This window comes from Apodemus sylvaticus, chromosome 2 (assembly GCF_947179515.1).
Source record: "Apodemus sylvaticus chromosome 2, mApoSyl1.1, whole genome shotgun sequence".
NCBI classification, from domain to species: domain Eukaryota; kingdom Metazoa; phylum Chordata; class Mammalia; order Rodentia; family Muridae; genus Apodemus; species Apodemus sylvaticus.
The window spans coordinates 78,059,188-78,075,598 of record NC_067473.1 but is presented as its reverse complement, the minus strand read 5'-3'; the positions used below and the strand labels follow the sequence as shown (position 1 = coordinate 78,075,598).

The window sequence follows — 16,411 nt, the reverse complement described above, 5'->3', positions numbered from 1 at the left end:
CATTTGGGGAGAAATGTTCCCTTCATGGAGGACAGAAGGCAAAGCAGCAAGAAAGAAGAGTGAAAAGTGCCCCAAAGGTTACACTTAGCGACTTACTTTTCTGACTGTGCCCCATCTTCCACAGTTCTACCCCCACTCTGATAATCTTTTGAAATTTTTAATCCATTAGTGGATTAAACCTCTGATTATATCAGAATCCTCATGACCTGATCCTCTCTGGGAAAGCCTCACAGATACACCAGTCATATGCCTTACAAATCTTCTAAGTATTTCTCAGTTCATTTGGGCTGAGAAAATTAACTACCACACACAGTTAATACTTAGGAAAACTGCTGCTTACTTGCATGCCAGACAACTCATAGATTGAAATCATTTCAGATCATAGTGGAATTAGTACCTATCTGTTCATTTGTTCATTTAAGGCTCAATACTAAACACTTTGGAGGTAAAAGGGATAGACATGAAACTTACCCCACAAAGAACCAAAAGAGAAAATTTAAATATAAATTTAAGTATAATACAAAATAGAAGACAGCTGGGCATGGTAGTGCATGCCTGTAATCCCAACACTCAGGAGGCAGAGGCAGGGAGATCTCTGGAGTTTGAGGCTGGCCTACTCTTCCCAGTGAGTTTCAGGACAGCCAGGGTTACAAACAGAAAATCTGACTCACCACCACCAACAACAACAACAACAGTTGATATAAAACGGATTGGAAAATGTGCTGTAGGAGTCACAAATCACACACACACACACACACGCACTTTCAGACTTCAGGACAGGTGGTCCTGTCCTGGGAGGTGCAGTCTCTGTTATCACTGTGGAGCATATTTTCAGCTTAACTAAATGAGCACATTTGGGCAGAAGTAAATCACTTAGTGTGGGTTCTTCTGTGGTGCTCTTTGAGAATGAAAGTATTGGTAAGTTGAGAGCAACAACAAGAGAATCCACTTGGAAATTAGAGCCATAGATACCAGGTTGGAGATTTTTTTTTATTGTCTATGCCTTTATGCTGTTTATATTGGAGACATCTCCAAAGTACAAAGGAAGTGATGTCCCTCATAATTTTCCAGGTGGAACAACCAATGACTAGAATAACTCATCATGTCTGGGGACAGTTCAGATAGAGGATAGACTCAAACCACTCCAAGACTGTACTCTGCTTTTATAACATCTGGGTTTTAATAAGAGGCACAGATGAGTGACAAATAGCATTTCCAGTAGGCCTTTAAGTAATGAAGAAGGAGGGAGGAAGGGAGGGGGGGAAGAGGGAGAGAGGGAGGGAAGGAGGGAGAGAAGGAAGGAGGGAGGGAGAGAAGGAGGGAGGGAAGGAGGGAGGAAAAGAAGGAGGGAGGGAGAGAAGGAGGGAGGGAAGGAGGGAGGAAAAGAAGGAGGGAGGGAGGGAAGGAGGGAAGGAGGGAGGAAAGGAAGGAAGGAGGGAGGGAGAGAAGGAAAAAAGGAGGGAAGGAAGGAAGGAAATTGTGTGCTTTTAAGTAGCAAGTGGGCAGCATTGGTTTGGCTCAGTGAAGGCCCATCTGAAGAGGTGATATTTGTTCTAAGACCAGAGTGATAGGAATAACATTATGGAAGAAGGCTGTTTTTGGCAAGGGAAGACATGAACGAAGAGGCCTAAGGTAGGAACAAGTTGGCCTGATCAAGGACTTAAGGATACTGTCAGATTTTTGGGGAGCCATGGTCCTAGTTGACCACAATAGGGAGTTATTACCATAAGTTCCTGGCTTTACCCCCTCTCTTCAAAAAGCCATCTATGTCAACAGTAAGGTCAACTGAAGTGCTAGTATTGGGTTGAATTTTTGGGTCCCGAACTCATGTGAGTAAAGAAACTGTTTTCTTTAGAGTCTACCTGCTAGATTTGAAGAAGCAAACACAGCGTATGTCTGTGTGTCCCTGTTTCTTTATCTTTTCTGTCACTTGTCTTTATGTAAGGCACAAGGTGAACTCGCAGCCAGGTGGTAGTCTTATTCCTTTGGGCTACCCCCATTCCTTTTTCTACTACACATTTTTAAAACTTGGATTTCTTCAAGGCAGCCAGTTAAAAGTGGTAGTTAGAAAGCCAGTCTGGTTCCTAGTGTAAATTACTGATAGGATCTGGCTGACACAGAAGAGAATTTGCATATTTGAGGGGTGATTATAGAACAAGTGAATCTTCTGTAGGGTGACCAAACAGAGATAACAAAGCCTTGGCAGTGTTAAGGGGAGGGTCTCTGGGAAAGGGGAGGGCCACTTGTTTGTTTGGGAGTATGCTCTTGTAGTGGAAGTAGTGGTCACTCCCTTTCCTCCACTCATAGATTCCCCTAAAAGTTCTGCTTGCAACAGAGTGTGGAGTTCTGTAGTGCAGAGGAGAAAGCAGGAAGGGATCAGATATGGCCAGCACTGTGGAGGGGTGGGTATGGAAGTCAGTAGTGGTTCTCCAAATGAATTGATTGTAACTGAATACTATAAATTGAAAGCTTACTATACTGGGGTATTTTATTTTGGAAAATGTCATCTGCAGTTGGAAGATTTAAAAAATTGATCACAGTGCTCTCTCTTCCATGTCTATATTTAATTTCCACTCTGTTTATACATGTGAGTGCCAGTAATTTCAAATAATGGTCATGATGAAGGGTCATCACTACGCAGATCATTCTGTGCTCCTAATGAAAATTAGAGCTGGAAATTGCTTCCTTATGTGTAGCTAGAACTGCCTTTGCACTAATTTCACTTTATAACTTCCACTTAATCCTCTCCTTACCACCCTTATGAATCCTTCCCTGTCCTTGAAGTTGACTCCTTTGAAATCTTTATGGGTAGTTCTGGTTTCCCTTAAGCTGTGGGTATCCTGATACTTTGTTTCCAACAGTCTTTAAGCTTCTAAGCAAAACAGTCTCTGCTAACTTTTCTCCCTCTGCACTTTTTAATGAGTTCTTGTTCTGGAACACTTGATTTCATGTTGTGGTCAATATAAATGAGCTGAGCCTTGCCTCCTTCTCCCTAATGAAGCCATTGCTGTCTTTCCAGCCAAGACCACCACGTTCTGCTTACCCTAATTAGTATTCTCTAATGCTAATCAGGTGGCCACTAACACACTTGTTTTTATATTCAATTTCATCAGCTATATAAGGAAAATTATATATATTCTCCATGGGATTCCAAGGAAGAAATGTTTTATCCATGAAGCCACTGACCACAAGGCAGTTCAATCAAAGGTGTTTTATCAATGTTTTATGTGTCACTGTCTGTCCCAAATGTCCCAGGTTTGAGAGATTAGTGCTGTGAATAGGAAGATCTGTGCATTGACATTTTTTCCATGTCAAAAGTCACATCTAGTTTAGGGACCAAATGTCTGCCTGTCTTGCTTGTTGTCTATAGGGAAAAAGGAAAGAGATGATGATACATATAATTTTTAACAAATGTCTTAAAGATTTTAATGATTTTTAAAATTTTTTTATTCGATACATTATTTATTTACATTTCAAGTGATTTTCCCTTCCCTGGATTCCCCCCTCCCCGAAAGTCCCATAAGCCCTCTTCCCTCCCCCTGTTCCCCAATCCACCCCTTCCCACTTCCCTGTTCTGGTATTCCCCTACACTGCTGCACCAAGCCTTTCCAGGACCAGGGGCCACTCCTTCCTTCTTCTTGGGCATCATTTGATATGTGAATTGTGTCTTGGGTGTTCCAAGCTTCTAAGCTAATATCCGTTTATTAGTGAGTGCATACCATGAGTGTTCTTTTGAGGCTGGGTTACCTCACTTAGACTGATGTTCTCTAGTTCCATCCATTTGTCTAAGAATTTCATGAATTCATTGTTTCTAATGGCTGACTAGTACTCCATTGTGTATATATACCACATTTTCTGCATCCATTCCTCCGTGAGGGACATCTGGGTTCTTTCCAGCTTCTGGCTATTATAAATAGGGCTGCTATGAACATAGTAGAGCATGTATCCTTATTACATGCTGGGGAATCCCCTGGGTATATGCCCAGGAGTGGTATAGTGGGGTCCTCTGGAAGTATCATTCCCAGTTTTCTGAGGAACCGCCAGACTGACTTCCAGAGCGGTAGTACCAGCTTGCAACCCCACCAGCAGTGGAGGAGTGTTCCTCTTTCTCCACATTTTCATCCTTGCCAGCACCTGTTTTCTCCTGAGTTTTTGACCTTAGCCATTCTGACTGGTGTGAGGTGAAATCTCAGGGTTGTTTTGATTTGCATTTCCCTGATGAGTTAAACATTTCTTTAGGTCCTTCTCAGCCTTTTTGATATTCCTCAGGTAAAAATTCTTTGTTTAGTTGTGTACCCCATTTTTTAAGGGGGATATTTGGCTCTCTGGAGTCTACCTTCTTGAGTTCTTTGTATATTTTGGATATAAGCCCTCTGTCAGATATAGTGTTGGTAAAGATCTTTTCCCAATTTGTTGGTTGCCGTTTTGTCCTTTTGACAGTGTCCTTTGCCTTACAGAAACTTTGTAGTTTTATGAGGTCCCTATAGTTTTACTTACATAAAGAGAGAAGGTGTAATTTGGGGGAAGAGATTGGGACTCATTTATTTCTCTAATTTTGGGTACTGTAGTCTCAGAGAGTTCATTGTGTCTATTCAGGTGGACTCATTCAGAAGGGTCCTAGCCAAAGGAGAGGGTGAGCATTTTGAGCCCTGTCTTTGTAAGTATATACATTATGGCGTGCAGCCGTGTCATGATGTACTGAAGGGTCTCAGCCTTACTATAACTGATGAATAGTTTTTATACACTGAACAATTGGACCTAGAGACTACCATGATAGGCTCTGACATTTTTGTATGGGTTTGAATGAAAAACTTAACCACAGTTTGATTTAAGGACTAGGAATCTTTCTTTCTGAAGAGATCACCAGGTAAGGGTCATGCTGCGCCCTCTATGGGACCATGTCCTGTCACTCTCAAAGGACAAATTTCCTAGAGTACCTAGCTTCACTGTTCCTAACAGTGAGAGATCTTGGGTGTATATCTCTGTTCTTTGGCTAACATCCATGTATTTGTTATTCTCTGTCATCTCGTGTTTATGAGCACAAGGGTACTGTAGAAGACGAAAGACAGAGGAAGGGTGAGTCCCATTTTTATAGATCACTCTACCAATCTGACTTCTGATGGCACCTGAATCCTGGTCTCATTTAGATCCATCATTTAGGGGATGCATAGGCTTCATTCATGTCCTGCTTCACATGGCCCCAACCAAACCCTTAATGAGCACAGTTTGTTCCTCAGCATCCTGTGTTCCAGCAACAGCTAAGTGTTGAAGCCATTGCATGCTTTGGAATATGGATGTAGGTGGTCATTAACTAAATTCACATACTTTGTGCCTTATTTATAAATGTCCAAGAATTCAGCGCTCAGGTTATGGTAAATGCATTCTGTAAAGCTCACTTATTTCTTGACTACTTTCTAGATGAAAGAATTTGTTTATAGACACTATGGGCATGTTAAACGGGTAGGGGTGAATCTGGTTCATTTCAGTGGTCTTTTGGTTCCTTTTGGATTTAATGAGAAAACCTCAGTCTAGTAAGTTTCCCAAATGCCAAAGTTTACATCAATTTATTCTCTGGGTCTGCCTCTAGTAATGTGTATGCATTCACTCAACCAGTAAAAGTCCCTAGAATTGATCAGCACCAAAATGCTTTATTAAAAAACAGATTTTTAGCAGACTCCTACAAATGGCACAAATATTTGTACTTATATGCTTAGCTATATAAATAGAATTTTAATTTCTTAATTTTAAAGTTTTTATCATTCTGCCATTTTATATCTAAAAGACTTAAGGGGTGATAGTTGATAATGTTGTTAGCAATTAAAAAATACATAATAACTATATAAATATTCTAAATTCTGTTCCCATTGTGTGTGTGTGTGTGTGTGTGTGTGTGTGTGTGTGTGTGTGTGTGTGTATGTGGGCGTTAGGGCCAGCATGTTCTCTAGAAAATAGAATGTACCAAGTGTTGGGTACTTTATATTATAGCTCTTCCAATTCCTTCTTGATTTTTTACAGTGATCATTCTTAACTTTTGTATTACGAAAAGGTTAAATATTATTTTAAGAAGGCTGCTTTAGCATGCATGTAGAGAATGGGGAACTTGTTCTTTTTGCTACCTTATTGATTTTTTTTCCTAAAAAAAAAAAAAAAATCTTCTCATTGCCTCTAGCAAAGCCCCTGACTGGCTGTAGGAGGGACAGTGTTGATAACTTAAATACAGATTTTTAATCTCTTAAACATAGTTTAAAAAGCACATTCTAGTTTCTCCTCCCACCTCAACTCAATCAAAGTGCTTCATAGTAAACCCCTCCAAAGTCTGCATTTTTATTAGGTATTGCAAGTGATTGTCTTGTGAAATTCAGTTTGCGAGTCACCCTTTGATCTAAGATTTCCTGTCCTTAGTAAGGGCTGAAGCATCTTCTAGTTTCCTGTTTGTAGGAAGTTTTGTAAAAACTGTGCATTCGTATCACATCCCGTTATATGTCTGTCAGAAATAATGACAGACAGGTGAGTTTCTGGCTCTCTCAGAGGTTGGCTAGAAGTCACATACTCAGTGACTCCTCAGGGTCTACATACAGAGGCCCTGCTGTGTGAATCCATGTTCTGCCTAGCCCAGGAAGCACTGCTCTTCCAGATGGACTCAGCAGTCCTGGCAGAAGGCTCGTGCAAAGCAGCCTTGGACCAGAGCAGAGGACTTAGTGATTCTTCTCAGAGGCCTGCTCCAACCTGAGTTTTCAAAGAAAAACTCTACTTAGACTGATCTGTTATCCCCAGAAGTGAGTGACTCAGCACCTTATGTTCTGAGCAGCTGGTTCTGTTGAAAAGGCCATGTCCGGGAATCCAGACAATCTGAATGTAAGCCATAATGTGGATATGGAAGGTATGCTTCAGTCTTTGGTTTCCTGTTGATTAAACTTTGCAGCAAACTGGTGCTAGGTTTAAGATCAGAGACACACTACCTTACTGAGTTAGCCTACAATGGCAGGCAGTTTTCAGATTTAGCAGAAGCACCTGGAAGGCTTGTTAAAAAACAAAATTTTGACTTTACTGCCAAAATCTGAATTTCTTAAGTCTGGGGCCAGACCTGTGAACATGCTGTACTTTCTAACAGTTCCCTGGGACTGCTGGTGCCTCTGGTCCAGGGACCATGTACTGAGAACTCTTGCACCTTTCTGTCACTGTTCTTTAGAACAGTAGTTTTCAACCTGTGTATTTTAACCCCTTTGTGGATCAAATGACCCTTTCACGCGGGTCACAAATCAGATGTCCTACATATCACATAATTACATTATAATTCATAGCAGTAACAAAAATTACAGTTGTAAAATAGTGACAAAAAATTTTATGGACAGGTGTCACCACAGCATGAGGAACTATATTAAAGGTTACAGCGTTAGGAAGACTGAGAACAGCTGCAATAGATCCTCAGGGTAAGTTAAGGATCAGTAGTATTTCTCTATAAGGATTAACATAAGAGTTTCATAGGGCAAACCTGGAAAGATAATGTGCCATCTACTAGAATCTCAAAAATCTCCTCTTGCAAATTTCACCATCATTGTTTCCAACCTTGTTCCTCCTAGGTCCATAAGTTCCTTGCAAATGTGTACCCCCAACAAGCCATCAGTGCCACCACATCCTGAGATGGATTACACATGAGGGTGCACATTTTGGTAAAGGGCATTTTCAATTAAGTCCCTAAAGGCTTCAGGAACCTAAGGCCTGACTTCAGACAAGTGGTATGCTTCAGAGAAGGATCTGTCCATCTGTCCATCTGCCCATGGCCAAGCTCTCCCACCATCAGTGTGAGGATCTCTGATCTGCGATGCAGCAATCACAGGAAAGAGAACTTTAGTCGGGAAATACATTCTACCTCCTTTTGGGAGCAATCAGTTCAAGACTGGATTCCATTTGGTCAGGAAGATTTTCAAATCAAAGAACATTGGACTTTGAGCTGAAAATGAAAGAACCTTTGGAGTTAGCTACAACTACTCACTCCCATAAAAATGAGGATCCCTGTCTTTATTTTCTCTTGTGCTGCAAGCTTTTGCTTAGTCTTATAATCTTGCAGCACACCAGAGGGAGGAGCTTAGCAACGGTCTGGCTGACTAACCTCACAGTCCGCGATTGTTCCTTTATCATCACCTTCCCTTCCTGTTCCTCACACTCAGTCCTCTGTTCTGTGCTGTTTCTTATCCTAGGTGAGGATTTGCTTTCCCTACCTGTGCCTGCCTTGTGTTTAAGGTCTGTGTGACGTACCTTCACTTCATGTGGCCTGTGAGCCCCACCTCCACCCCTGTCTTACTTATTCTCTTCTCAGGTCTCACTGCTTCCAAAGATTATTGCTTTGTAGTATGAATGCGTTTGCTTGTAGTGGGGTAACAGTAAGGACATTTTCTGACTACTGTGTCTGTCACCTAGGTCACTGTCTAGAAAATAGTAAGTGTGCAGCAAACATTTGTTCCATGAGTAAGTGAAAGTGAGGCAAAAATGCCACCATTTATAGGAGTCCCGAGGAGACTGGGAGCTTTATGAATGGAGTACATTTACAAACAAACCCAGATCTGGCTGCTTGACACCCAGAAGATCCAGTGACTCAAAGTTCCGTTGTTCTGGCAAGTAAAAATATTTCTTTGGAGCCAGGCGGTGGTGGCGCACGCCTTTAATCCTAGCACTTGGGAGGCAGAGGCAGGCGGATTTCTGAGTTTGAGGCCAGCCTGGTCTACAGAGTGAGTTCCAGGGCAGCCAGGGCTACACAGAGAAACCCTGTCTCAGGTTTTTATTTGGGAAACCAACAAGCCAAAGAAGATGAGAGTAAAGACCATCCTCTTGTGCCCTGCAGTGATAAAGGACTTAAAGGGGGGGGGGGGAAGCAGGTGCTGACACCCCTGGGCTCTACACAGTGAGCCTGAAATGGGACGTTGACATTAACGTTTGTCTTAGGTGCAATCTTAGTTCAGTCTCCTGAACTGACAGCGTATGCATCTCCCGTGGGGGCCCTGTGAGGATCAGCAGTGCCCAGTGGTGTCATGTGGTTGGCTGTCCAGAATGCTTCCTCTGGATTGGAGGCAGACCTGGTGCGGGACAGGGAGGATAGGTGAAGGATGGCAGTAAACAAGATGGCCACCAAACCGCTCCTCCAGTGCCAGTTGGGCTGCTCTCCCCAGAAGGTGGGGAGGGCTCTTTCTGTATGAGCACTGTCAACATTTACTTTCACTTTATACATTGGATTTGCATCTGAAAAGGCCACGTATAATCAACATTTAAAGGATAGCACTCAAATTTGCATCTGATTGAGCAGACATGTTAAGTAATTTTAGCCTGGCTGTTGCTAAGAAACCAATTAATAATGCTCCATGTTTCATTGAAAATTGGATTCTGTCTGCTTTTCATTTAACTTCACAATTCAGCTACTTGTGCTATACTTTTCTCCCTTGTAAATTGTGACAGACAAATTATCGTTTTACTACATTTATTTCTGTGATTACAATTGTTAGTCATATCTGTCAATACAACTTCAAAGCATTTCTTTTTTTAATGCCGTAGGATGGAAAACTGAATTTTAACTGTTGATCATTCTTTTTCTTTATAGCTTGTGGGTACTATGTTATATTTTTGTGAAAGCCTTCCAAATTGTAGGTAACAAAAAAAAATTTAAAGCAATCTTCCTTGCTCCATAATTGCCCTTTCTCTGTATAGAGGCTAATAATTAGAATATTAAGCACAATTCAGAAAGTGACAGACAGCTGATTACACATTCAGCTGCTTCTTATGTTGTTCTTTCTTCCCATGGTTTGTAGACTATACTAGGTTCTGTCTTTTATGCAGTGCATTTTGATTTTCGTGACTTTATTTTACATGATAGCCTCTGTTCTTTTGAATAATAAATGTTCTTTTAGCTACTATTGTTCCTTTTTGAACCGGTCAACTGGGTAGTTACTTAGTAGTAGCAGCACTTCACAGTTTGATGTTTTGTAGTATTGATCTGGCTAAAATGCTCATTAAGAGGCAAACTTGGTACTATTCACATGGGCTTTACAGTGTTCGCAGCTTGATCCGGATGATGCACACAGGCACAGCTGATTCTTCAGAGAGTTAGGGGTCGCACACAGCGAAGCTCCAGAAGGCAGAGTAGAATCTGCTTTTGTATTTTATGGTTCACATCTTTGGAGTTTGGATTCTGAAGATAAAATACAAAGGTTTAAAAGTATCTATGAAGTTAAATTTCAGCCTAGCCCCCTCTGTATCACCCATGCCTTCTAGGGCTGTAAGCACTGGGGAGAGGGTGTGTCCCTCAAGAGCACAGGGACAGTGTTTAATGAGCTATGGCTGCGCTGGCATCCAAGAATCCCTCTGAGGCTGCTCTTCCAGCTGTGGTACGGTGCCCCTTCTGTCCTCCACCTCTGGTCTCTGCATGCACAGTCCAGTAGTCTCCCCAGATTTAAACTCTTGAAATGCAGATTGAATTTGGACTTACCTAAGGGTCTTGCTGTAATCTTAACTACTTCTGAAAGTCTCTGCCTGTCAGGGTTGCATTCTGGGGCACAGGAATTAGAACATCAACAATTTTAAGAAGAAACTATCAACCAATAGCAGGCGTATCACATGTTGCCAACTCTTCTTCACTCTGTTCATTCGTTTCTTAGTGGCCAGTGATGGCAATGGCCAGAAAGGAAGCAGGAAGTCTGATTGACTTCTCTGTTCAGGTCATATCTGACCATAAAAAATACTCTTTTTCTTCTTCCTATTTTTTATTATTTTGTCCTTTTGTGACATTTACTGGAGCCACTTTTTTCTGACCTTACTTGATTGTACCTGTCTCCATACCTCTGCAGGGGCTACTGACTCAGCAGGATTCAATAAACAATGAACGCTGTCAGTGTGTGGTGGTGCTGGTCAGCTGATGCTTGGATGAGCTTGCTGTGAGGAGCTGGGACTTGGTCTCATCTATTCAGACCTGAGACAGGTAATGGAAGACAGGCCTCATAGACATCTTTGGCTCAGCCATTTCCAGCCTATGTCTTCTTCCATGCATATATGGGAGGGCCCCTTAAATCTGGCTCTCTGTCTGGATGTCACCGTGATCACAGAAACCAGTCCCATTTGCAGAAGAAGAGTCATGAAAGCACTCTAGCCCTGTGTCTGGGTCACCAGTTCCTGTCAGACTGACCCAGGTCACTGTGGTGAGTTCTGGAATTAGGGTCATATAATCTCATGAGTTGTTACAGAGGATGTTCCAGATGTGGTGGGCTGTGTGGGCAGATTAGGTGGAAGATGTCCTGTCCTAGAAGAAGGGGAGGAAAGGCATGAGTCTGGCAGAAGGACTCACGTAGCTGGACACACTTTCATTTCTTTTACAAAGGAAGATGCTGGTTGCAGGTTTAAAATTGGAGCTTAGAATGGTTTCATTTCCCCCTGATTTTAATAATTCATTGAATTAAGCAGAAATAAGCATCCCCACTTGGTGGCTTGCTGCTAGATTTAAAAGTCTTTTATTTCAATGTTTTTCGTGAACACAAAAAATATTCTTTGGTCTTGAAACCTTTTCTTCTTAGGTGAATATTGGCACTAATCCATCTTATAGGTCTCAAGGCATCTTAGAGAAAAATTGTGACAACTTCTTCAGTCATTGGACTCAACCATCGTAGACAGTTACAACACAGGAGGGTGATTACAGGTTGAAGATATACATTTAATTGTGAAATATGGAACGGCTGCCTGAAACAGTGCAGTGTTTAACCTGATGCATGTGGGTTCATGTATTCTGCTCAGTTAACAGGATCTGTGTTCTGCCAGATCCAAGAGGGAAATGCACAAACACTTAGATACTGGCATATCTGTACATAGCATACCTCTGTTACAGTTAACAGTTTCAAGATTATAGAAAAGATACAATGGCCTTTTACATCTAGGAGACTGAGGAAGCTTAGGTGAGACTGGCTGTAATTTCAGTGTGCATGAGTGGGAGAGTGAAAGTCTGATGATACCCCCTCCTTGCATGGGGGCCATAGGAAAGAGTAGCACTGATATAGACACAGAGCTTGTGTGGAAACCGTCACATTCATTCATCATGGTACACTTCACAGCTTTGTATACGACTTCTAGAACCTACCAGTCAGTTCCAAGTTCTATTTGTAGTAGGTAATTATATTGTGTACTGTAGGTACTATTGATTGTATTTCTAATCACTACATGGATGTATCAGCTTCCACGTCAGGGAGCCCAGTGGCCAGAGGAGGCTAAGAGAAGCCCTGAGCTTCATATAGATAGGAAGTAAGAGGAGCAGGGAACTTTGTTACTTAGACATTTATGGACTTGGGGGTTTAAATTTACTAGCATCATTGAGCTCTCAAGAGACTGTGGGGAGTGGAAATAACTGAGAATGTCAGAATCTTGTTTAAAAAGCCATCATGTGTCCTGTTGTGCAACATGCATTCTAGTCTAAGATTGGAACTCTGCAGGAAAGATTGGCAAGGATGATAACATGCATAGCGCTCTGTCTCTTACTTATCTGTGAAATCTCAAAAAAATCCTGCACTCTTCCAAATGAGAGGAAGTGTTTCCCAACTCAGCTTCCTGTTTTCTCTCTCCTTTCTTTGTCATGATTCTAATACCATAGCAGTCATGACATAAATGAATTATGTCATTGATAAGAATTTTTCCAGACTTTATGTTGGATTTCTTCCCTTTTAAATAAATTGTGAAAATAATAAAATAATATAGTGTCCCCAAATTATAAGCTTTCAAGTGGCAATCTGTGTCTGTGTCTCTCCAAGCCAAGCTTGTGCTTGAAAGGTTTAATGCTAAGGACCTTTGTCCACTAAGCTGTGGGGAAACCCTTCCTCCTCAGGCAGAGCTTGAGGCCAAGATCAGCCCTTGAAGATTGTGGATCCTCATAAGGACAGTTATGAGCAGGGAACACTATTTTCCCATCTCAGACATTCAAATGGGAGGGAGGGGAAGAAGAAAGGCAAAAAGGAAGGCTCAGTGCTGTGGTGTTGACAGGATGAGTATAGGGTCACTTGGTGTGACCATCCCTAAAAGAGCTGAAGAGCACAGTGTCACAGTGTGGCCATCCCAGAAAGAGCTGAGGAACATGTCTTTACTTCTGTCATGTCTACACTCTTAGCACTAGACCCACCCACTCACAAACATGGACACAAGCTTAATTGCATTCATGAGATCTTATTTTCAGTCATGACATGTGTGGGAACTGATGTCACTGTCCTCAGTCAGCAAGGACATGTTTTATGTATGGTATTGGGCCTAGTGAGTATTTACCTGGATATATCAAAGGTGGAGTCTGTGTCTGACATTGCTCAAATAAGCTCCAACTTGCTATATTCCTTTAATATAATGACTAATGGTTACTCAAAAAAAAATTCTAACAAAGAAAAGCAGATGAGAAAAAAATCAGAAAAAGAATAGAAAATGTCCAATCTCTCTCACTTGTAAAAAGTGAACATTTTCATGTGTAACTAACTGGCTTGGTATTTAGGATCAAACCCAGGGCCTCACACATTATACCTTCAGCCTAACACTGATATTTTTAACAAATATTTTAAAGTATGACTATGTATTTGTACCTGCTTAAAATGCAAAAGAACTGTGGAAACATAGACAATGTCTGTTATAGTCCTAAACTGTAAGTAAGGGATTCTTATTTGGGACTTAAAATTCAAAAGCCATAAAAGGAATAAAAGTAAATTTGATTCAATTTAAAAGTTTTTACACCAGGCGGTGGTGGCGCATGCCTGTAATCCCAACACTCTGGGAGGCAGAGGCAGATGGATTTCTGAGTTCGAGGCCAGCCTGGTCTACAGAGTGAGTTCCAGGACAGCCAGGGTTATACAGAGAAACCCTGTCTCGAAAAAAAAAAAAACAAATCAAAAAAAAAAAAAAACCCCAAAAAAATAAATAAAATAAAAGTTTTTACATGGTTAAAAAATACAGTAAACACATTCAAAACATATGAAAATCTGTCCATAGACAACATACCTCCAGATGGGTGTGAGTACCCTTTCCTGGGCAGTAGGAGAAGAAGCCAGTGACAGGAGCCAGTTGTCCACACAGAACTGCATTGTCATCTTCTGAATCTAAAAATTGTGTACCCATGAAGTTAGAGAAATGTGAACTGAAGCTATGAAGGACTAGCGCTTTTTATTTTATCTCAAAAATTCTAAAGAATGACGTTTGTATCATTGGCCTGATGGGGAACATCTGCTCTGTATTTCTGTGGGAGCACAGCTGCCACAGCTCTGGTGAGGCAGAGTCGCCTGTGCCTCTCAGAATATGTGCAGTTACCCTTTGATCCAGTCTGGCACTGACAGGCTTTCCTGTGGATCTATCTGAAAGCACATGAAGTGGTACAAAAAGGAGGTTTCCCACCAGACCGTTGTCTGTCCTAAAAAACATAAAGTGATCCAATGATCCATTAGTGAAGAGATACATAAGCACATCATGATCCATCTACATGGTGGGACACTGTGTGGTAGTTGAAAAAGAACACGAAGATGCTTTATGCACCGATTTGGAAAGCGCTCCAAGCAGAAAATGAAAACAAGGTATGAAACACAGGATGTAGGCTGCTGCCTGTGATGTAGAAAGGAGGCTAAGTCTGACCATGTTCATGTCTCCTTGTATCTGCATGGAGAAACACTGGGGAATGTTGTCCATGCAGGCTGCCACTTGGGTGGAAAGCTCAGAGAGCAGCTGCTTCTAGTGGGTGGCTGGATGCAGGATGGGAACAGCATTGTGCTCTATTGTAGTCTTTTCATTTTTGAACTGTGTAAATTATTTCCTAGTCAAAACAGTTTTCAAAGTCACATCATGTTTTTAAGAAATTAATTTCAGATTTATGTACAATGTACTGTGATCATATCCACCCACTAATCACCTTCTTTTATCCTTTCCCTCCCCTACTGACCCAGCTAGCCTCTCTCATACTGTTAAGGACTTTTATGTCATTTTCCTTTGTGACCCACAAAGTGTAATTAGGGTTGCTTGTGTGATCATGGGTAGGGGGTTATTTACTGCAGCATGGGCTACTTAGCAGTAGCTACACCACTCAAGAAAATTAACTTCTTTTTTCCAGCAACCATTAATTCCAGTAGCTCATCAGGAATGGATGGGCCTCACAAGCCCAATCTTGTTCGTGTTGATAGCCCAATCTTGTGCAGGTCTTGAACAGGTAATAGCGCCTTCTGTGGGTTCATGGGTGTAATGGCCATGCTCATGTCCGAAAATCAGCATTGCATAGCACTCCAAAGGCTCTATGTCCCCACCACTGCCACATTGTCCTGTAGGCCCTAGAAGTATTAGTGTAGATCTTCTGTGTAGGGCTGAACACAGAACTGCACTTATTCCTAGCATTACGAACAATAATGAATCTCTTCATGAGCAGCTGTTCTGACCAAAGCTGTGAGCAGCACTGATCTGTGGGTATGAACAAAATGGCCACTTAGAAAGGCAAGAACAATAGACTCTGCCTAACTCCAAGGGCCTGTGGCCTCCCAGGCTTTTGGCCAGGTTTACAGAACCAAATATTATTTTCTCTTCCATGGAGCAGACCTCAAGTCTGAGCAGAACGTAGTTCTGCGCCCAACAGCCGTGTAGCTATTGTACCAGGAGTCATACGGTGCAGTGCAGGTTGGTTTTGTAGCACAGAGGGTTCATAGCTGAGTGAAATCAAGGATGGCTTCTCTCCACACGGCCTGATTAGGCACTGTGAACGTTAGCCAGTACAGGGACGCTCCAAGGCAACCCGTCTAGCACTCCCTTTGCTCTTCAGCCGCCGTCTAGTTCAAGGGCAATCAAGAGCAGCTTCAGCAGCAGCCTGGATCATCCGGATCCTCTGTGACCCCCATGGGCAGGAGCACAGAGGGAGGTAACCTGAACATGGCACTTGGATCTTTTGGAACTTTGTTTAAAAACCTATGGCTTTGGGCTGTAGAAAGGGCTTACCATTAAGGTCATGGCCGTTCTTACAAAGGAGTTCAGTTTCCAGTAGCTCTAGAACATCTAACTCTCTGGGCACATGGTCACATATACTCATATGCACATGCCCACACAGAGACACATAATTAAATAATAAAGTAAATCTTACAAGCAAAAATACGTTTTCTGGGAAGCATTACCCACCTATGCAAGACACATGTTCCCAAACTACAATTACAATTTTAGTAAGTATGGCTTTCTCACACAGTCTTAACTTGGCGAACGCTCGTCTCACGCCTTTCTCTCCTCATCCCATCCCATCTCCATTTAAGCCTTTCACTACCAGGCAAGCCCCTTCCAACAGTTTCATGCCATATATAAAGTTACATGTTTTTAAACTATACTTTAGTGGCATTCTAACCTGAAATTTATCTGTTTGAACCATGGGCTACAGTGCCGGACTGGGCCATGTGCGTTC

The 16,411-nt window shown here is 41.9% G+C and overlaps 1 protein-coding gene and 1 non-coding gene across 3 annotated transcripts in view; both read left to right on the top strand.

Annotated features, from left to right (window-relative positions):
• Jazf1 (JAZF zinc finger 1) overlaps window positions 1-16,411 on the top strand; it is a 305,724-nt gene that overhangs the window by 50,500 nt on the left and 238,813 nt on the right. The window contains exon 1 of one of the 2 annotated variants that reach the window (XM_052173758.1): window positions 10,853-10,963. The exons of the other annotated variant lie outside the window; for it this stretch is intronic. The gene's annotated coding sequence lies outside the window, so the exon portion shown is untranslated. Of the gene's footprint in view, window positions 1-10,852; window positions 10,964-16,411 lie in introns of those variants that run through there. 2 annotated transcript variants of the gene reach the window in all.
• Window positions 12,806-12,941, top strand: LOC127679612 (small Cajal body-specific RNA 20). The gene has a single exon (XR_007976874.1). It is a non-coding gene; the product is annotated as a small Cajal body-specific RNA 20 (non-coding RNA).